This window comes from Streptopelia decaocto (assembly GCF_964273445.1).
Source record: "Streptopelia decaocto genome assembly, chromosome: 4".
Taxonomy (NCBI): Eukaryota; Metazoa; Chordata; class Aves; order Columbiformes; family Columbidae; genus Streptopelia; species Streptopelia decaocto.
Window position 1 is genome coordinate 31,912,475 of NC_138658.1, and position 22,168 is coordinate 31,934,642.

At 38.7% G+C, this 22,168-nt stretch overlaps 1 protein-coding gene across 6 annotated transcripts in view; it reads right to left on the reverse strand.

Moving 5' to 3' along the window:
* Positions 1-22,168, reverse strand: part of FBXW7 (F-box and WD repeat domain containing 7) — a 179,490-nt gene that overhangs the window by 133,150 nt on the left and 24,172 nt on the right. The window contains exon 1 of one of the 6 annotated variants that reach the window (XM_082051425.1): positions 667-691. The exons of the other annotated variants lie outside the window; for them this stretch is intronic. The gene's annotated coding sequence lies outside the window, so the exon portion shown is untranslated. Of the gene's footprint in view, positions 1-666; positions 692-22,168 lie in introns of those variants that run through there. 6 annotated transcript variants of the gene reach the window in all.

The following is a 22,168-nucleotide window of genomic DNA, read 5'->3' on the forward strand; positions in this document are numbered from 1 at the left end:
CAGATTTCTGCTTCCAAAGCATAATACACTAACAGAAAAATACAACATTTAATAGCAGTCCACAAGGAACTGTTGTATATTCTTCTCTAGGCACAGACTTGGACTATTTTTCGCATGGACCAAATTCTCAGGAAATGCATCAAGCACACGCATTGATGTGTTTTAAGTGGCTATCAGGAAAGGAGATAAGTTGACATGCATAAAGTTGGCTAAGACAATTTTCAGTTCTACAAAGAAAGGAGTGTACAAAGAATCCAGAATCTGAAGACTCCGTATTTTAAAAATACAACTAATTTCCAATGTTATTGGAGAATACAGCTACAGAAGTTTTTATTCTGACAAATGAGAGGTTGCATCTTCAAGCCTCTAGCAGTTTCAGAGCAACTCGAGGCTGCAATCAAAACATCCATTAAAGTGCTCCATGTTTCAGAACAAGCAAGCAAGTGGTTGTCAGTGCAGCCAGTAAATCACCTGATCCTATTACAAAATCAATTACTGCAGCACATTTCTATTGCTATACAACCTGATAATGGCTAAATGATATTAGACAGCTACTGCAAGGTCAAGAAAACTGCTAAGAACATCTGAAATTTGTCTTTTTATCATGTAAATCCAAACTGTACAGCATCCTCTTAATGGTATATTTGAAATTTAAAATATAGTTACCTTCTTTGGCTGATTGAGACATTCAATGGATAGTCTCTGCAACTGCTCTGATGTATGACTGCAAGATAGAAGATTGGAGCAGCAGGTCAAACAGCCCAGCCTCTTCATTAAAGAAGAAATAATGCTGCAGCCCCAGCCACACATTGACTTGCTCATCAGACAAGTTTATTCTTAAAGAAATTAGGACTGGTACTGTCCCATAAACACTCAAAATTGGCCAGCTGCCTCATTCTGCAGCTCCCTGGCTGAAATTGAGACTGCTAAACAGAAAGAAAAAAAAAAAAATCTTAAAAAAAAATGTCAGCCACAGTCTCATCAGCAAGTAATAACTCACATTTGAAAAACATACGTTTTCCCCTCTACTACTCTTTGCAAAGTAAGCTGATTCGAAAAAACATACAGCTGTCTAACAGAGAAGTAAAGTCAGGGATGGCAATCTCTCCAGACTGCTGGCTGCCTATCCCTTCTGTGGCTCTTGTCACTTGAGGTCTCTCTCAGCCTCCCCGGCAGCGCATCCCGGGCCCGGCCAGAGGCGGCTCCGCCAGCAGCCGCCAGCCCAGAGCCCCACCCCGCGCAGCCCTGCGCGCTGGGGACGGCGCCGGCGCTGCCACTCCGCACCTCACCGCACAACTTCAGAGCTGCCAGCCTGTCGCAAAGCCTCTGCTGGAAAAGGACCTGCTAATTACACAGGAGAACGACAAGACCTGTCTGACTGCTGCACTCTGAGACGGACTATTTGCACCGTTTGCGAGGAAAGAAAAAAAAAAGTCTTCTTGAAAACTCTTCTTGAAAAATGCTAGCCAAATCCTGAAATAAGAATAGCTGCAACAAAGGTACGTGAGTGAGAACAACACTAGGAAAAGCCAACAGAAATTTAAACCCAGGAAGAAACAAGCGTGAAAGTATTTAAAGTGGAGTATCAAAAGGCACCACAACCTACTCTTAAAGCAAGTTAGAGGCAGATCATATAAGCAGCTTTAATAAAGTCTTTGAGGAGCCCTTCACTCCAAGAAAAAAAGAAAAGGCAAAACTAATTCAAAAGAGCAGTCACACAGCAGTCTTCTTTTTATTCTCAACACTTTTTAAAGGTTAGAAGTGCTGAAAATAAAATACAGAATACCTTTCTAATTTAACACATACAAGTAACTTACTGCTGAAAATGTTTGCATTTGCAAGAGATACTAATGCAGTAACTATATAATTCTTTTTCCTTTCCATATAAAAAACCCACAAGTAATATTGTAAAAAGCTCATTTTAATTAGTTTAAGATGGTATGCAATATGATTTCTGAAGGTAGGTCTATTATTAACACAACTGCTTAACCTGATTATGGGATAATCTGACTTGAAATAATTGTCACATTTATAGAGATATCAGTGCTTGTTCAATAGCATCCCCTTTAGCAAAAGGTTAAGAAAAATGCAAGTGATGTGAAAGCAGCTGAAATGAATATAATCACAAAAAGCTCCTCATTTGCACACTGTATTGAAAAAGCTTAATTTCTCTCCTGCTCTCTTATCCCCTCCCCTTTGGTCTTTCTTCCCCCTCCCTTCCCTTGGTTTAAAGCTGAACTGAGCCTCTCCCTTCACCTTGCTCTGCCCTTTTGATATTCATGTTTCTATTAAATCAATTTTCCGTAGTATCTATATAGAAGCATGCACAACAAATTGAACAATAAAAAAAACCTTCAGTAGATAAAGACTACAGATGCAAACAAGCAGAATAATGCAGTAACCTTTTACTCGCCTGCTGGAGGTACTGTCTGCTGCATAGAATTTTAAATCCTCATCTGCAGATGCAATTGAGCTGGTATTGCCAAGGACTTTGCTCTTCCTGTGCTGATTCTACATGGCTATTCATCGAAAGAGCACATTATATACAAAATTTTAAGTCATATCAGGTGAAATTACTTAAATGGCTTGATAGGAACCAACTTTCAAAAAAATCAGCTATACCTCTGACCAGTCACATTTCAGACACATTAGTGAAAAAACTGTCATTGCTGATGCATGCTCACCAGCAATGTGCAGGATGTGGAAGCAGAGAGAGCTAATGAAAAAATTAATACACAGATTTAAAGTGCAAGGATCATGCTCTAATGTTTAACATTTCACATGTCCTGCATATCACAAAAATATCTTCTCACAAGCATCTATTGTTTATAAAGATAAGAAAACATTAATAGCAACCACCACATCATCCCCCTACTTCAAATCCTGGTTTCTCAGTAGACTGCAGATCAGGTCTAATACAAATATACTAACTGTACCTGCATTTCAGATAAACATAAACACTAGCTTTTTCCTTTGGAGGCATGTAGTTAAGGATTACACAGATTTACTTCTTAACAAGAAACAGCCTAAAGGAGAGTATCAATATTTGGGGGATAATGGTTTCAAGTCTAACAGTGTTAGAGAGTACAAGGGTACTCCACTAGAATTTGTATTATTCTTGGTAGAAATGAAGCACCACCAGTGAAGCCTGCTATTCATTATTTATGAATTCTTCTCCTCTTCCTGTCAGTTTCCTTAATGTACTATTGATCCCAGGGCACGTGCAGACAGAGACAGTGACTGACAAGCCACAGTTTCATAGAATAAATATCTGCAACATAAATTAATATTTTTAAGAATATCAAAGTAATATCACTGTGGGATTTTTTTTTTCTGTCTATGGACAGCAGAATTGAAGTCCCACTCATAGTTACATAGTTAATAGAGATGAACAAACATTTCCTCCCACACCAAAAACATTCTATAATGTCATTTAAAACAAAAAGACAGACTTGCTTATATTTTATATTGGTGTTACCACTATATTTTTGTTGCTCTACTTTTTTAGTGTCTTATCAGCAAAGTTTCCAATACTACTTTACTCCTTATGATGTGTTTCACCTGAAACTAAAACTGCTTACTAATAATCTTTTTTGTTACTTCACTGTTTCCAACTAAAGTATGAAATGCATAATGTTCTCCTTCATAATATTTATTCACAAGACAGAGTCACAAAGACAACACCCTCAGAACGTTGGTCAACCTTTCAGAATACCAACTATTTTTATCATTAACTCTCATGAGTTCCACAACTCAGTCAAATCCAAACTTAAAAAAGCAGCAGGATTGTTTATGGTTTTAAAGAAATATTTATCATACTAACAAAGCTTTCTTGAAATATTCTCCATTACAAGCCACAGACATTTTCTATATAAAAATTGCAAAGGAGAGATAATTTCATGTTAAGCTAAGGCCATACTCTCCTGTATGCAAAGTATCAATGGGCAAACAGCCAGACACGCTCTTAGTTAAAGAGCCTGGATGAAATACCACTTGGACACAGAGAGTGGAAAAGACTGTCAGCTATGAAAAATATAAGTACTAACAACAACAAAAGTGCAGAGTATATACTTCACGTAATTGTTCACAAGGATATACATATAGAGACTATATAAATTATGAAACACAGTTACTGAACAAATAATCAAACATATACGACTTTGAACTGGGGGAAAGCCTTCCTACAAAAAGAGATTCTTGCCAGACCAGTGTAGCACATAATTAGTAATACACAATCAGGGCAAACCCACTATACTACATACAATTCATTGTAAAGTTTTAATGTCTAAACATATTGCTAAGATCCAAACGTCCAACATGCTCGATATATAGTAAGATACTGAAACTGAAAAAAGCCAATAGGTTTGTTACATATTTAGAAAACAGGAAGAGAATGCAAGAGAAGCTACAACCCTAAAGGGCTCAGGAGGACAGAACAGACTTTCCACAACAGATGAACAAGTTTTAAGGCAACTCTCTGAAAGACAGTGGGAAACACCACAGACCCCTGAGGTTTGCCACCCAGCCTCACCAGCTCCCCTGTTCTGTCTGCAGCCAGTTCTGCTCTCTCAGAAAGTAAATGCCACACAAAGAGCAAGCACCTACATTATACTTTTCAACAGCTGGTCAAGAAAAGGGCTGTTTGGTAAACTTCCTTGAAAATAAATCAATCTTCTCAAAGTTAATGCTCACATCCTTGCTTAGGAAAAAGCAAAAACACAACAAAAAACTACACACAACAACAACCTGTTTTCAATACACACCTAACTTTTAATACAGCCAGAATATACATTTGTTTGTGATAGGCAAAAATTGGTACAAGAATGTATGCCTTGTTTGAAATTATTTTTCAAGTGAAGATGACAGCAATCTGAAAGAAATTCCATAAATCTTATTAAAATAATAAAAGAACTTGTAGTGCCATAAACTGAACCTAGGCTATATATTTGTTCCTAATCCAAAAAGATGCTTTATTGGTACATATAAAGTCTTTTAACATACTAGTAGAATAGGTAAATAGGTAAAAGATTGCTTCTAACTGAAGGTTTGCTACTGGTAATAAAAACTTTTAAAAAGTCCATTAGGGAAGGCAGCAAATTACTTTAAAAATTACATCATCTGCTGCACTCTCAAGATTCCAACTTAAAGATGTGAAAATGGTCTTTGGATGTTTGCATTCTCATGTCAAAGATAATAAAAGAAAACAGAAAGATTTAAAATTAAAAAAAAAAAAAACGCCACCACAATCCCTTGCAACAGACAGATTTCAAAATGGTTATAGGAAGGATATAGAAAGGAATGTCCCATTTCACCTGACACACAATGTGAGATAAGAGGTGGTTTTCAGCTTCATCAGCTTTTCTCAAGATCCCTTCCTTCTGTTCAGGGTGGGGAGAGATGAATGACTAATCAAACTCAGGCTCATTCCTTCCCCTCTCACACGTGAGGAATAACAAAAACAAACAAACAAAGGTTGAAAAAGCAGGAGAAAACTCTCTTGTTCCTCAATTGTGCAATTTGTACAAGCTTACAAACACTGGCTGCAACTCCTAAGATCCCCATCTCATCCCTGACCCCTTTTGTTGATGACAAGTTCTCTAATTTGGAAAACAAGACATACAAACAGCACCTCTCTCCAAAACCCCAGTGGCAGTACTCTTCCCAGCTTCACCCATAGAGATAAAAGGAAAAACAACAAAGTCCCGGCATTTACCGTATCAGGACGTGTTTTCTTGAACTCTGCTGGAGTTCAGCAAACTTGCCTCTTTTCCCTGCACAGCACCAGCGCGTGCCCCCAGAGCGCTGCAGCACTGGGCGGCTGGGGCCCGTGCTTCACCCATCTGCTCTGACATTGAGTCCACACCACTGCCATTTTAATTCCTTAACACCATTCACTGTGGCAAGTGCAGTGACATATCCAACCAACTGAACTGACAAACATCTCAGTATAGCTATATTATCATCATTAGTCATCCAAATTAGAGGCTCCCTTTGCTTAAAAGCCCATACACATTGCCTTCTCATTAACTCCATACTCTGTTGATATTTTGAGTACTCATCTTGCAGGTTGTCCATCTACCTGGACTCTGTTGGAGAGAAAAAAGGTGACAGGATACCAACTCATTCTCTGTAATTTTTTAAGAACCACTTCATCATTTTCCACACTTGATATGTGTTTATTCATTATATCCGAGACCCACATACCAATTGCATTTCTTTGTCTTAACTTCGCTACAGTACTCTTCCCAGCTGAAACATCATTTGGTATTTATTGCAAGTTGATGCAGCAAGGAAGAAAAAGTTGTTCCTGTGAAGTGTTCTCAACATGTGTTCCAACATACTCATACGCAGCCTAAAAAAGTAAAAGTTTAAAAGGACGGGGGGGGGGGGGGGGGGGGCGGAAATCAACATATCTTCTAGACTCAAGGTATTTTGCACTTTAAAATTTAATTGCTTCAATCAACAAGAGTCACATACTACGTAAAATTGTGATAAAACTTTTGAGAATCTCTTGTATCTGCTCTTACATAAGGACCATACTTGGGCTAGTCTCCCTCTTCTCCTGGCCATAGAACACCCTCACACAGTCTTTCTCACCCCGTGTGTTCTGTTGCCTTTATTGCAGACAAGCAAGGAAGAAAGCTGGGGTGGGAGGGAGCGGGGGAGAGAGAGGGCGGAAAGGAGAAAAAAAAAAAAAAAAAAAAAGAAAAATAAGAAATAATCACTGACATTTCTTTGAGTGAGTCCCCCAGCCACTGGTCTTGCCTTTGCCTCTCTAGCTAACTTGCCTAGACTAAGACTCCTCTCAGGAGTGAAATGATCTCTTCATCTGAGCTGACTACCTAAGTAAAGAGCACACACCTTGAACAATGCCCAGCACCTGCTAAAACAGAAAAAAAGTCCTTTCTATCATCTTCCAGCTGTATGAGAAAAAACAAGGTTTAGCCCACACAGTGAGTATAGTCTAATGAGGGTAATTAGTGGGGGGCTGGTGAGGATATCTCCTGAGAGAGCAGGAGGTGATCCTGTGGCAGATTTCTGGATGCCTTTTCTAGTGGGCTTAAGGACAACAGATTTCATTATTTGGCTTGGGAGCTAAAATCACTTAGCTTAAGTAGCGCTTTTGATAGACATGTGGTTCCTGGCATTAGATGGGAAGCCTACATTTGAGTCATGAACACAGACAGCAGCAACCACTCGCACAAATTAGGTATGGAGCTATTACAGCTAAATACAGCGACATCTGCACAGGAGTTGTTCCTCTCCTCCAGTCCTCCCAAATGCACTGTGTAGCTTCTACTTCCCTTTCTCTTCTCGCCTCTTCCCTAAAAACCATCTGTACAAAACAGTTTTCTACACAGAACAGAAAAACAGCTGGAGACTACAAACCAATTGAATGTAAGTCAGTAATCCTTCAAGTAAAGAATAAATTCACACGACCATGTTTTACCTACTCCTTTTCAATATTCTAAAATATTACCTCATAAGTACTAAAAGTTGTTAAAGATATCCACATGTGCCTGCTTCTAACAGCTAATAATTTTCCCTCTCTAGAGCTCTGGGAAGCAGTCTGGGATAAACACTTAGGTGGCTGCCAAGTTACAACCCAGTATCGAAATAGTTAATATTTTCCTTGGAGGTAATCCTCAGCAAGCACTGAATGCTTCTCTCTTTCAGAGCTCTTGTTTCAGCCTATCGCTGATTTAAGAAGGAAACACTATCAATTTATGCTTGGTACTTCTTTTTAAAGGTGACTTAAGCATGAGTGCTATCCCTTTTCAAACAAAGGCAATGAAAAAAAAATCCCAAAATAGCATAAAAGAAAACTGATGTCTGATGGAAATAGGAATGCTATTATGCCTTCGCCTGCAATAAATATAACAGAGGAAGCAAGTGGTTCATCATTTGACTGCAAATTTCAGACCCATCCATTTCCATTACTACTGATGGAGCTGAGGATGAAGACAACCTACTTCTCAGAACAGCCACACTGTCACCACTAACAGGATGGTAATCTTTCCACAAGAAGCACAGGATAATAACCAAGCAATTCCTGCTATGCCCTTGGAACAGAATGTCTCTGACCTGGTAAGGCTGAAACCCAAGTCTTAAAATGGTGGTTTTCAACCCCTTTATGTAGGATTGCCCCAAGTAACCTAGCCTAGACTTTGCACCTGACCCCTGGTCTCCTTGTGGGGAGGTATGAGAAGTAACATTGACATAACCGTACATTTATATGTCATGAAAGCTTGATGCTTGTGAAAGGTGTCAGGCCTGCCATATACGGGCAGAGTGACTCCACTGCCCACTCACAGGCAGGTCTTTCCAAGTGACAAGGCAGGAGAGACCACCCTCCCTTCCCTGCTGCTGGGAGTCAGGCCACATCATCCAGCAAGGCGCATTTCTGCAAAGAACAGGCAAAAGAGCAGAAAGGTTCTCTGGAAGAACAGCCAACCCTTCGATATAGAAACTGTCACGTCCCCATGTCAAATCACATCATAAAGCAAGACCTACAGTTCTTTCTGTTCACTGTGACTTCAAGGAATACTCAGAATTACTAAGTTTTAAAAATGTAATGTACTTTCACCCATAATCTGTCTTCATAGAGCTGCAGACAGAAGTCAGCTTTACTAAATTCAGCTTTTCAGCAATATTTTTTGAAAATGCCAAAACAAAAAATAACACGCCAAACCAAAACCAAGAAATATGAGCTTTATTCAAGTGTAAGTACAGAGGAACGCAGATCATCACTATCTGGTAAACCAACAGGATTTTTCAAATAAGAAAACTTACAAGCCAATTTCAAAGTTCAAGAGAGAATAACAAGAGCCTTACAAAGATCAATGTTCCCACTATATTAAATCAAGAACCACAACAATGAAGCTGTTCTAATCCTCTACACTCTTCAGGCTGCAAGAAACAAGTGGATTGGCCTTCATTATGTTTAAGATGTAGAAAATTCAAAAATGACTGTTAACTTCAAATAAGCGCTTACAACATTGTCATGACCATTTTCAAATAACAGACATTTTCTGCCCCTTTTCTCCACTCAAGCCTCACCCTTTACCTAGAGGCTTACAGTAAGGCAAAATATTTACTACAAATACTACCTTCTGCAATAGTCTGTTTGAAGTCCTTATCCACCACCAAATGCGCTTTCATTACCCCTGTGGAAGTCGCAGTCCAGATCTTTCTGCACAGCCTTACCCACAGCTGCAGTTCATACAATCTGTATGAGTGAGTCATGTGGAAAAATGCTAGCTTAACACCAGAAGGTTATGAAAGTTTAAAAAGCTATTTTTAATTTAGATAGAAGTTCATCACAACACAGAATTATGTTCTGTGTCCCTGTTAACTTTCTGGTGAAAAGCTGGATCTTCTTAATAGGAGAAGCTGGCTACATTTAACAGCAGGAAACATTTACAGATGTTGATGTAACAGGATGAAAAAAGTGCATTGCCTGTTCACTTTTTTCATATGAGATCATCAATCTGGTAATCCTAGAAGGGAAACTGTGTCTTCCAGCTAAAAAAAAAGTGAAGGTAATCCAAAGCTATCAGAGAAAGTAAGCACTTTGTAAACTGTACTGCCTAGAGGATACTTCATGTTTCCTTAACAAAGATTGAGTGAACTTCAACTCTAAAAGTGAGACAGATAAAAATGCAATACCAATATAACACTAGGTAAACAGAAATTACATTCTTTCTTCAACCTCCTAAAAAAAAGGAGGTGGCAAATATACACATACCATACAAATGCTGTGCAAAATTTGTTTGCAGAAATATGTAGTATGTCAGTTCTTGAACTGTGTTGAGCAGAAAGGAACCACCTACAAGGACATTCCACATTTATGACTGCTATATACTGAACTTCTTAGTACATCTTATAATACTTTCAGCCATTCAAAAATCAGAGATCAATACAAAAAGAATTGAAGAAATAGTTAAATCTTTTATGAACTATCAAATATATTTATACTTACCAATTTACCTACATGGCAGAAAACAAAAGACAATTGGCTCCTCTCTACCCTCCTTATGCCATACCATCTATTTTGACCATAAAAAAAAAAGTCAAGGTATTATATAATCATGTATGAGCTTAACCTAGACAAGTAACAATATCAGTACAGATGCTTCAGTACAAGCTTTAAGTGTGTGCCAGAAGACAAAACTGAAGCACTCTTCATGATTAAAGAGAGTACCTAAACACACACTAGCATAGGCATACAGTCACATATTGAATTTTGCTGAGCCAGAGTAACCCAGTGTCAGTGCTCACCACAGGAGAGTTCACCTGAGGCTGCTGCAGTCCAACAAGCACTTGCAGCAGAAATACTTAGGCTAGCTTCAAAAACATACTTCAAGCCTCTCTCACATGTTTCCATCCCCATGTCACCCCTGGCCCTGTGTGGGCACAAGAATCTGTGTACACTGTACACACATTTTAGATGTTCTCTAGATAATCAGTTTTAACCTGCAATAGTTCTGAAATCTAGTTCACTGCACAAATACTCCAAAACTTCTAGAAGAAGTCAAGAGACAGAAACTGATCAGAAGAATTTATTTCAGTAGTACTACCTACTGTAAAGTACTCAAAAAATATAGCCTAACACTAGTTTCAGTTTTTGCAGTAGTGTTGTTTATGCCAGGTTACACAGCCTTTGATTCATCGTTTCAAACCCCCTCCCTCCTGTACAGAGAAAACAATGGAGGTATAATCATTCATTTAGTTGGACAGGGAATAATAGAAAATTGATTAAGATGAAAAATAACCCAGGAAAGAAGGCCACACTTCCTAGGATGGCCAGTCTAGATCACTGTGCTACACTATATATGACTTTATCAACATAATATACGGATGGTGAGGTGAAGTGTAGAGGAGAACAGGGACCAAGGGGGCTGGGGAGGCCGGGATATTGCTGTTTGAGCCAGGAGGGTTGTCACAGGAATTCAAGCACAACAAAATCCATGGATGTCATATGCCACACTGATGAAATAATTTGTTGCTCCATTCCTCACTACTTTGTCTAATACTTACTATGCTTAGGGCACTCTGGTAAGGTAAAGAAGGTATAGACTAAGTTATTTACTTATTGTAGTGATGAGAGGATATAAAAGGAGGGATACAAATCCTCTTGAAGACAGGGCAAGAAAAAATAGCTAATGGGAGAAATAAGTCGTTTTCTTTCCTTTTCCTGTAACCAAACTGTAGGAGAAATAAACGTAAAGGTTTTTGACATGATGAAGCCAGTCTGCCAGAGAGGAAGAAGTGCTCAAAACTGAGAGCAGAGCTGCAGCAATAAACATTCTGAATGCTGCTCAGGAACTTGAGATGGATGCACTCTAACGTGCCACACAAAGCACTTTTATCATCCCTAGTTGCATTTGCATTTGAGCAGCAAGCAGACCCATGGCATTACAGGGGAGAACTGACTTAGAACTAGTACCCTAGCTATACAGGATAATTAGCCATCAATGTAACATCCTAAACAGGCTTTCATTGTGCATCACCAAAACAAGATTTTACTTCTAAATGACAAACAGTTCTTGTGTTCTAAGGCTCATTATTAAGGATGAGGGTGGTGAGGCACAGGACCAGGTTGCCCAGAGAAGCTGTGGATGCCCCATCCCTGCAAGTGTTCAAGGCCAGGCTGGATGGGGCTGTGAGCAACTTGGTCTAGTGGAAGGTGTCCCTGCCCATAGCAGGGGGGTTGGAACTAGGTCTTCAAAGTCCCTCCCAACCCAAACCATTCTATGCTCCTAAGCTTTAGTTAATATCAAGATGTAAAAGAGGTCACAGTGAGATCACCTGTGCAATTACTGGGAGCCAAGTTTTACATACACACATCTCTCAGCAGTAAGTAGCTAGTGCAAATGAAGCAAGCCATACAAAGTTATGTAAGGTTTAGTAAGTTTAAAATAATTAACTGGAAGCAGATATATGTATACAAGGATTTGCAAACTTCACATCTGATTACATGCCTTTTACCAGTTTTTATTTTTATAATTCAGAGAAATACTCACTTTCTCTACAATTCTGAACATCTTTGGCCCCAAAACATCCAATTTACAAGTGATTTAGAATATATAAGACTTACTGTTTTTCAAACTTCAGGGAAATACTTTCTCCCTAAAGCAACACCAAGATGAACTGATTAGTGTACAAGAACTAAATGATAACCACTTCACATTCTAGCTTGATGAGCAGAAAAACTAGCAAGATACCTGAAGAACTGAGATCCTAAAGAATAAGCAGCTTATCATTGCTGTTAAGATCATGACATTCTTTGCTCCAGACTTCAGAAAAGCATTTTCCTTGACCTATGACAAACAGTAAAGTTAGCATGCTCTGCAAAGCCTTGACAATCATAACTGAGCTAAGTAACAGGGCATCTGTAGACATCATTAAAAAAAACCCTGAAGACAGAAAACAATACTATAATACGACATAACTATCATAATTTATTAACTAAAGAGTAGTACAAGTGGAGCTTTTACCAACATAATTCTGAGGTGTTTATCTGCAACACAATGTTTTTATTAAAAATTCTTCACCTAATGGGATCTTTTTAACATCTGATGAGCAACACATGAGTAATGCAATATACTTAGTATGATGCATCCCAAGCAATCCATTCCCAGCTTAGTTTCTTAAGGGTCACATTGAAGAATGTAAAACCTACAGAATTGCACAGGATCTTGTTAGATCTGATGGTTTGTTTTGTTGTTTGGTTTAGTTTTCATTCTTTGGGGGTTGTTTTTTGCCTCTTATTTAGTTGGGAGTGGGTAAGAGGGAGACAATGACACCAAGACCTTTTAGGACATAAAAGTCTATTGCTGTTCATTTTGTGTAGTCACAGTCGCCATTCAAACACAAACCTCATTTTATTTCATTTGTTGTAGCACTGTAAATAGAGTGCTTAAGGACACAGTCAAGGTGAAGTCTCAGTTTGCTCATGCTTTTTTTTTTTTTGGTCTGCCATAACAGAACTAAATCAACTTCAATTACATTAAATGCTTTAGTTAATCAGTGTAACTAATTAATCATTTGCCATTTACACCTAAGAATTCATACACTGGAAAATTCCACCCCCTCCCCTTTTTTGTTAGCTGGTATAATAAGGGATATTACCCTTCTTCCATCTCCTGCCCCTCACTGCACAACAAGCTTGGTCTTACTCTCATTCTTTACTCCATCCCAGCTCTGATGCTGTTATGATTTGCTGTATCCACTCCTCAGGATGCCTGCATATGACATGTTCCACAACACAAAAATTTTAAGTAATTCTAAAACTCATAGGAACTAATCTTTCAAGCTGGCATAAAAGAAAACATATACAGTCTGAGCACAAATATTGAATTCCTCAGTGACTAAGACTTAAATTAAGAGACAAGGAAGAGTTCTCCCACATTATGTCTTGGAGCTTTTTAACTGATGTATCTTGGAGCTTTTTAATTGACATATCTTCAGTGTTTCAGTATGACACATGCATTGTACTTCTAGACTTTACCAGCTGCAAATGACTTTATTAAAACACACAAATAATATTTGCAATTCTATGTTATATTTACTCAGGCAATGACATTTCCCATGAAGAAGTACCAGTGTCCCTCCCGGTACTGTATTCTAACACTTGGATATGTCACCTGTGTACATGGCCCCGGTTCACTGCAGTCTGGTCCTCAGACTCTTAACCTGACTATGAGTATTCTCACTGTCAATGGTCAGCCCATCTTTTATCACAGTGGTCTTCAGAGCTGCCAAACAGCTCGCCACTCCTGAATGCAACATGGACCTTTCAGAACAGATACCTCCAGCCATTTTACACACTCATCTCAGGACAATCCCTGAATATTAGTCCCCCTAGCTAAGTAACGGCATCTTTGGAGCATGTCAGATAAGCTAAGTTCTTTAGGAATTCTTGTCATCTTTATGATCTCAAAGTCATATTTTCTTAGCTTTCTGCAAATAGTTTCTATTCTTATCCACTGGTTTTCCTGCTCAATAATTTAATGCAATGTATGCAATGTAAATAAGTCTTCATGGAACATGTCAACCAGTCACATATTGAACCTATTAGCCAAAGTAGTGTCAGTGAGGAGCAGAAAACATTTCATAATAACCTCTGGGTACAAACAATGCCCCTACCTCACAGTTTCCAATTGCAAGATTTTATTTTTATTCTAGCATTTCATACAAGTTTAAAAGTTCATCCAAATTTAAGAAAGCATTTCCATTAAATTTTTCCCAAAAGAATAATTTTCTACTAAAGTTTATATTAATTTAAATATTTCATCATCCTCCAGTAGCTGGCAAATCAGCATATACTTCAAAACATGAGCTAAAAAGACAACTGCAAGTATGTTATTAAATATTAATCTACTTTGTGCAACTGAAACTGAATTATAAAAGTGGCTTTCTGACCCAGACTAAATCGGTGCTTGTTTACCTTAAAAATTCCTGACTGTAAAGTGAGGAACTGCTTCATAACCAGCTCAGTCTACAGCACAGAGACATTCTATGCTATCATTAACTCTCTCAATTAAGACCATCCCAGCAGACAGTCTTGGAACCAGCTTAACCTATGAACTATCCTGCCAAAGGTCTTCCTTCTCTTGCCATCCCTGCAAGCAGATGGCAATGGCCACCATCAAGACAGCTAGGTTGTTTGGTGTCGATGCAATGACGGCTGCTCTTCAGCTCCATCTCACTGGAGGCACGTCATCCTCCTAAAGGCCATTCAAGGAAAAGACAACCAACAGCAGCACCCTCTTTGCAGACATTAAAGAATGAAGGGCTGGCTATCATATAAAAATCACTAGCTGCAACATTCTCTTACCAAAAGAGACTTTGACAGCTAAGGAATATACTGCATGATGTTCAGCTCTGGAACAAAATGGAGTAATATGCATGAAGAGCCCCCCTGGAAATGTACTGTCTCCTAAAGAAAAAAAGGAAAAAAGTACATGAAACTAGTAATTTGTGTTGTTTGAAGTGTTAAAGTTAAGGAACAGAATTCTAAATTAATTTTGCAATTGGTATCTAATTAATTTGCTAGAAAACACCCAGATCTTCCTCTGGATAATATTCTAGTGAAAGTACAATTTCATTTAATTATGCAAAATGCATCTAGCTCAAGTTTAGAGCAATAGGAAACATTACGCAAAAAAAGATATTTTAAATGGATTCTAAAGAGAGGAGAGAAAAAAAACAACCCACAAACATGAAACAACCACAACACTGTTTAATCAAGAGTTACTACAGCTATTTAAAAAAATCATCAACAAAAAAGTTTTATTTTTTTGAATGACTATCCCAGGAGATCCTATTAAAAAAACAAACAAAACCACAAAAAACAAAACACACGACAAAACACTTCTTTTTCACTGAGAATTCTGGAGGGGGGGGAGGTTGTTAAATTCTTAAAAGAAAGCTACTTTTCAAGTTGAACCATAGACAACTGGCAACTTGCTGGGCAACCTCACCTTTGCATCTTTTAATTAACGATGTCAAATCATCTAATACTGATTTTTATGAAATATGTTTTGGAAATAATCAGCGCATTGTTTGAAGTTGCCTTCATTTTACTGCAAAGTATTATTGTTGACAACCAATAATTCACAATTCACATACCAAATAACACAAGCACACAGGAGGTCCAAACAAGGAGCAGACTTGATGGACAGATGAAAGCACAGAGGCTGCAAGAAGGGGGTGGTATTCCTGAAGTGCATGTGACCCTTGGCCAAACCCACCAAGAGAAGCTCCCTTTAAAAAGCTCATTCATTGACCATCTGGGGCTAATGGTTCAGATGTCTTCCAGGAAAGCAGCAGAGTATTGCAAGTCCAGTCACTGCTGGCTGGCATTTAAAGGAAAGGATGGGAGGTGCCTGTTCTCCCTTCCACAACTTAGATCTCCTGTGGGACCAAAATTCAAAGGTTTTGGAGTTCTGCCTGCTTTGTATTAGGTAGCACAGACAAGTAAGAACCTTTAATTCTAAAATTATGAAAGGCTAGTTTTAACAGCAGACAGAACAATGAACAAAGAATATTGCACCATAATTTTACCCTACTCTTGGCTTTACTGAAGACAAACTTCTCTCCCTATGTCATCACTTGCTTTTGCAACAGAATACTGATAGACCTTTTCAAAATCTTATCAAATGAACCCTACTGGTCTTGATATTTTAATGACTTACATCAAACTGCCAAAATAGGGAGAAGCCACAAAAGTTCTTAAAAAAAATATACATAAACAGTATTTTTTAGATGTAACAGAGGTGAAGGAATGCAACCATACAGAGATGAGGCTGGCACGATCCAACAGGAAAGAACAGAGGTTATTAAGTTGTGAACACACATCAGCAACAATGTTCAAGCCACTTGAAAGTTTTACATCCTCCACAGAGTGTGGAGTTCGTACACACTCAGAGCCAAGTGGCTTCTCCCGAGGCTGTGCACATGCACTGAAGCACATCCCAGCACTCCACTCAAAGCAAAGGGGCAAGAAAACACAGTATTTCTGATACATTTGTTTGGCACTTCGATAAACTGACAGGAGTCAGTAGAAGCTGAGCCCTTGACTCTCCACTGGATTAGTCCTCCAGCACTGAAGCTTTAACCCCTACTGCTGACTCTAGAGCCAGACTTTCATTCTGCCCACAAAAAGAAAAAAATATCAGACTACTTGAGACTTCAGGGATCTCAAGAGGTCTCTAATCCAATCTTCTATTCAAATGATATTTCAATACTGAATTTAGGACCAAGTCACTCAGAGTTTTGTCCAGTCAGGTCTTGAAAACCTCCAAGGACATGGTAGAGGTTTTGCACTTTGCAATGCAAGTCTGTCAATGTACATAGATGCTTACCATTTAAGGATATAAGAAAAAGGAAATACTGTAAGCAGAACTGAAATGGAACTCAAATGCAACTGCCTATGCAATTGGAAATGCCAGAGAAAAATCTTATGAGGAAGTGGTTTTCAAAAATCCTGTACAGTTTTTAACAATATAAAGTGTTATATATTCACATTGTGTGTGTATATATACATACATGGAGGCTTTATATACATACAACACCACAGAAAAGACTTCAAACATGGGTTGACACAGAGCCAAAACCAGTTGGTGCCAACAGTTATGGTATCTCTCGCACTGCCTCCTGGAAGCCTTGCCCAAACACTTTTGAAATGGCTGGTTGTACAAGAACTAAATTCAGCATGCAGCTGTAGTCTGAGCAAGACTGCATTTGTTAAGGCCTGATAAGAGGATGCTGCAGCAATCACGCCGCCAGATGATGAGAGGTTTAGCTATGTGGATAGAATACGAATCTCACAGATTTTCTGCAGGAAGATTCAGGGTGATTGCCCGTGCAAAATAACAGCAGCAGTTTGTTTCTTTGTGGAGACATGCTGTTTTTCAAACCTGTATTGAGACAACACGAAGCAAAGTTGAATGAGGGAGCACACATTATCAATGTTTCTGGTAGCCTTTCTGTCCGGTGGGCTGCTACATATACAGTCAGTTCCTTATTACTGATCCTACCCATCAGGCATCAGACCCTTTCCCACCTCTGTAAAAAAGTGGTGGGGGTGTTCCTCAGAATACTGCTTGGCCTGGCATTGCTGTCCCAGCAAAGAGAAGCAGAGAAAGACCTGCCACTGGGAGGAGCTGTAGTCATACTTCATTTCAAATGCTTGCCCTGCACTCTGGAGACTGCAAACCTGACAAGATATCACCATTCCACCACACCAGGTTTTGCCAACCAGCCAGAAGCTGTCTGCTTCAGCACACAGAACGCTCACTGAATAAGCACAGAGAACTAATTCTGTTTTATAAAACAGAAGTCAGACTTTTGGACATTAAAATAGTCTGTCAATTGTGTTCCTCCCTAGGTCAGTCCAAAGTTTCATATGAAGCTGTACTGTCCGAAGCAAGTACAGGGAAATAAGTAACCCCAGTACAGAAAAGGTACCAGCCTCCCTGAATCCACAATGTGAAAAATCAAGCAGTTTCTCTATAACACTGCTTTAGACAGAAGTTGACGTACTGCAAATATAACAAAAAAATCCTATTGATATTTATTCCTTTGACCACAGCTTCACAATCAGTCTTTACCGTGTTATCTATGAATAGAGGAATCAACAACCACAACCAAAAGCCTGGAATGGCAACTTGCAACAAAAGACTGAAGAAACTAGAGTTGTGCATTCAAAGCAGCGCTTTTCCACCTTTTTTTGGTCACCGAGCCTAGCACAGCATAGCAAAACTATCTGGGTTCAGCGTGACTCACTCCTTCCAGGCCACAGCCACCCTTCTTCCCTCCTCAGCCTCCCCAGAGGAGTGCTCCCAACCCCAGCAGTATTGCTAAGGCCAGCCCTCTGCCCCGCACAGCTATCCTGTGGTCACGGTCTCTCTTCGGCAAGATTTCAAGTTATAAAGTCAGAACTCAGGAGCACTGACAATGCACCACAGCATCAGATGGCCCAGCAGAGCCAGCAGGTGCCACTGGCAATGAGTTGTCTCACAGCTGGATGTCCGCACCCATCACCACTGATGATGCTAAAGTGCCACATGGATTTGTTAACCTCTGGCTTAGACAAGAGCAAGGAAAAGAAAATAGCACTCTTTTAAAGCAAAAAGCATGTATATGGAGGAAAGTAAATACTATTTATCCTATCTACAACAAATACAGAGGAAAAAAAAATGAACTGAGTTGCAGGAAAGGTGATACCAAGAAGAAGGAGGCAAAGCAGTAAGACAAGTCACAAAGTGTCAGAAGAAACTGGTTAGGGAAAACATGGACTGTCCTTCCCTCAAGACTTAAAAACAGATCAAAACATTCCTGACAGACACTGGTCTAGATAGATTTCTGTCCTGGGGAGAAGGGTCTCAATGATCTGCCAAAGTCCCTTCTGGCCCCAGTTTTTCTTAATGAGCACACATGACAAGATAACAGGTTTATAACATTTCTAATGACATTTTACACAGGACTATCACATCACAATCAGTGTTTTGGCAAATACATGGGAGGCCTTAAGCAGTGCAGCTGGTAGTGCTCTCTAGTGGAGATAAAGTAGAAGCGCTTCAGAGTTCAACACCATGGTGCCTTCCTGAAACAAAACAAACTCATTTTGCTGTATTTCAAAGATCTAATTTAAATAATCACAATTCACTGTAAACTTCAATACTGCTATTCAAAGCTGAAGATGCAAAAGCAGAGCACCTTCAGAAGACTGGTTTTCTAAATATCTACAAAAGAAAGGATTTTTTTTTTCCTTCATCAGTTCAGTACATTGCTTCTTACTGACTTCACTATAGGCGTAAGATAGAACAAGGAAGAGGCTGAAGAAGACCATTATGCAATATTTAAAATGTGCTTTACTATCCATATCCAAAAGCAACACTACAGGTAACTACTGCAAAGCTTTGAGGTAGATTAATGAAAAACTAGAACATGGTTGTAGTGGAGGCCCTCTAGTATACTCCTCCATTGCTAACATCACAGTTGACGTTGCTACAGACAGATCACATCATACAAACATGGCACAGAACTTCAGTCTAAATATAGCAACAGTAAGTTGCAATCACAGACAGGTCTTTTTATTGCAAAATTTTATAGAGGAGGTCAAAGGAGCTAAAAAGCTTGCTAAGAACTCTGTCAAACGTATGCATTTTTGAATGCAACACTGGTGACAAAACAGAGTATCCTTATCACACTGCCATGGGTTTAAGATCTCAGTTGCACACCATACAGTTATACATCTAAAGTAACAGTAATAGAATGAACTGTTTCAAGCTGTCTGTCAAGATGACCTAGGATTCAGCTGGAGATTCAGAGCCAGATCTTTAAGTTATTGGTGTTGCCTCTTCCTTTTTATTTTGAAGGAGGAAGTGAGACTGGAAAATAACTCCTGTGGGATGACTGAAATTCTGGATCAAAGTGGATGCTAATTATCAGAGCTGATAACAAAGAAGAAAATGGGAACGTTGAGATGATCTTTTCTGATTCCATAATAGCAGTAGAAATTTTAAATCCCAATTATACCTTCAGTTATATCTGTGCAGCTTTAAAACCTTCAAATAAAATTGAAGTGCATTTGCAATGCAATCTGTACTTATTCTTTATGGTTATATTGGTTTAGTTCTACTAAACAGAACCAAACAAAAGTCCGCAACTGTTGAACAAGGAGGAAATTATTTCAGCAATTTAGCAGTATCACAAAGAAAACAAAAGCGTGCTGTAGCATACATATGAAGCTACAGTGAGAGTAATTTCAAGTTAAGTTTACAAAGACAGCAAAGTTTAAGCTATGATTACTGTGAAAGATTAACAGTTATTTTTGCATTTTGATCACCCACTGTCCAAACAGACAAGCATCAAGAGGTGAGGCATTGCATTAAGCCTGTGCTGTTTGAAAGATAGAGACAGTTTAACAGATCTATGAATGCCAGGGCATGCTTACAGATGTTGATGTCATTAGGATGACTTTGATGGAAATACTAAGCAACAGAACAACCTACACATTAATTGGTGCATTTTCTCAGTTTTCTATAAGAAAATCTCCCTGAGGTCCCTGCTTAACTGAGACAGAACGAAGAGTAATTGTATGCAACCTCACACAAAGAAATACAAAACATTAATAGGCCATTAACAGAGCATTTAACATTGATCTTTTGGTCCCAATCAAGGGCCCACCCTCCTAGGATATGACAAACTACCACCAATATATCTTGGCTGTAGCGTATTTTTTTTCAATTTTATTTTTTATAAGCACTGGAATAACCAACTTCTCAGGATGCAATAGTTCCCATGAGTAATCCATGATAACCTCAAACTCCTCCAACCCAGTGAATCCAGCTACTCGCACAACAATTTTGTTTTACAATTGGAAGGAGAGTAAACAGAAATGGCAAGGCATTTTTTCAAAGAGGCTTTCAGAGACCAAGGCTCATTTCTCCTAGTAAGGGTAACGAATGTAATGTAACATTATCTTCTTTCAGACTAAAGAAGAACTACTGCGTATGCAAAAACTTATTACTGACCTTGTACACCAGTCTTTAATGGCTTACATGCCATTAAATGAGGCACGTAAAGTTGGACAAGCTTATTCTCTGTTACTGTTCTAAGGCATCACTTTCCATACCTACTTGCAGGCCATGATTTACAAAGAAAAAACCTCACAGAACAACACAGATGCAGATACCTGTGGAAAAAGCAGCTAAATTTACAGTAACGTGAATCTGCATTGTCAAAAGAGAAAGGATGACAAGTTTGCTAGGTTCTTCAGCTGTTTAAGTAGAAATCAGTCTCTGATATTAAGGAGGGTTTGCAATTTTATTTTCTGTTTGGTTTAGTTTGCATAAGATTAAAAAACAGTGTGTCACAGCAACTCTTAACAGTCCTTGGGGGCTCTTCCAAATTCTTTGAACAGTCAATCTAAATTTAACACCAGGTATGGAAGACTAGAAATTCTGTTCACTTACCTTGTACTAACAGACAGAATAAATTTCACTTTCTAACTAGTAGAACATCACTGAAGTAGATAAACATCAAGAAATTTCACAGCATGGTCTTGGCTAAGACTCTGTACCAAAGGCATCTAATATATTTCTATGATAATATGGATGTGTAGCTAATTGTGAGAGACACAAACAGAGTCAGTATTCTGATGTACAGCACCATACCTGTCATTCTACTGCATACCCTGGTCCATTCACCTGTATATCTATGATTTCTCACACATGTAAGATCAGTTGATCCAGGCCTTCTTTATTTTAAGAGTGAATTACCACAAGGTACTGGATAGGCAGACAATTCTTGGGACAACTCTGAAACTCCTCTCAATGAGACCAAGTCTCAGGTTTTCAATAACTTGCATACAGCCATCTAGGTTTTTGTGCAATACTCTAGTAAATTGAGATGTTCAAATTAACAGCTAAATCTGTGTCCACATCCAGATTCATATGCAGTATTGTTAAATTATCCTGCAAGATCTTTCAGCTCTGTGTCTATCTAAATATTTTAATGATATTAGTATCAAAGCAAGAAAATAAGTATTGCATTCGTTGCATGTATGCTCCTATTTTAACTGGATAAAACTCAGATCTTTACAATCCATGCCAACAATTTCCAATAGTTTCATGTATCATATTATAATATTAAA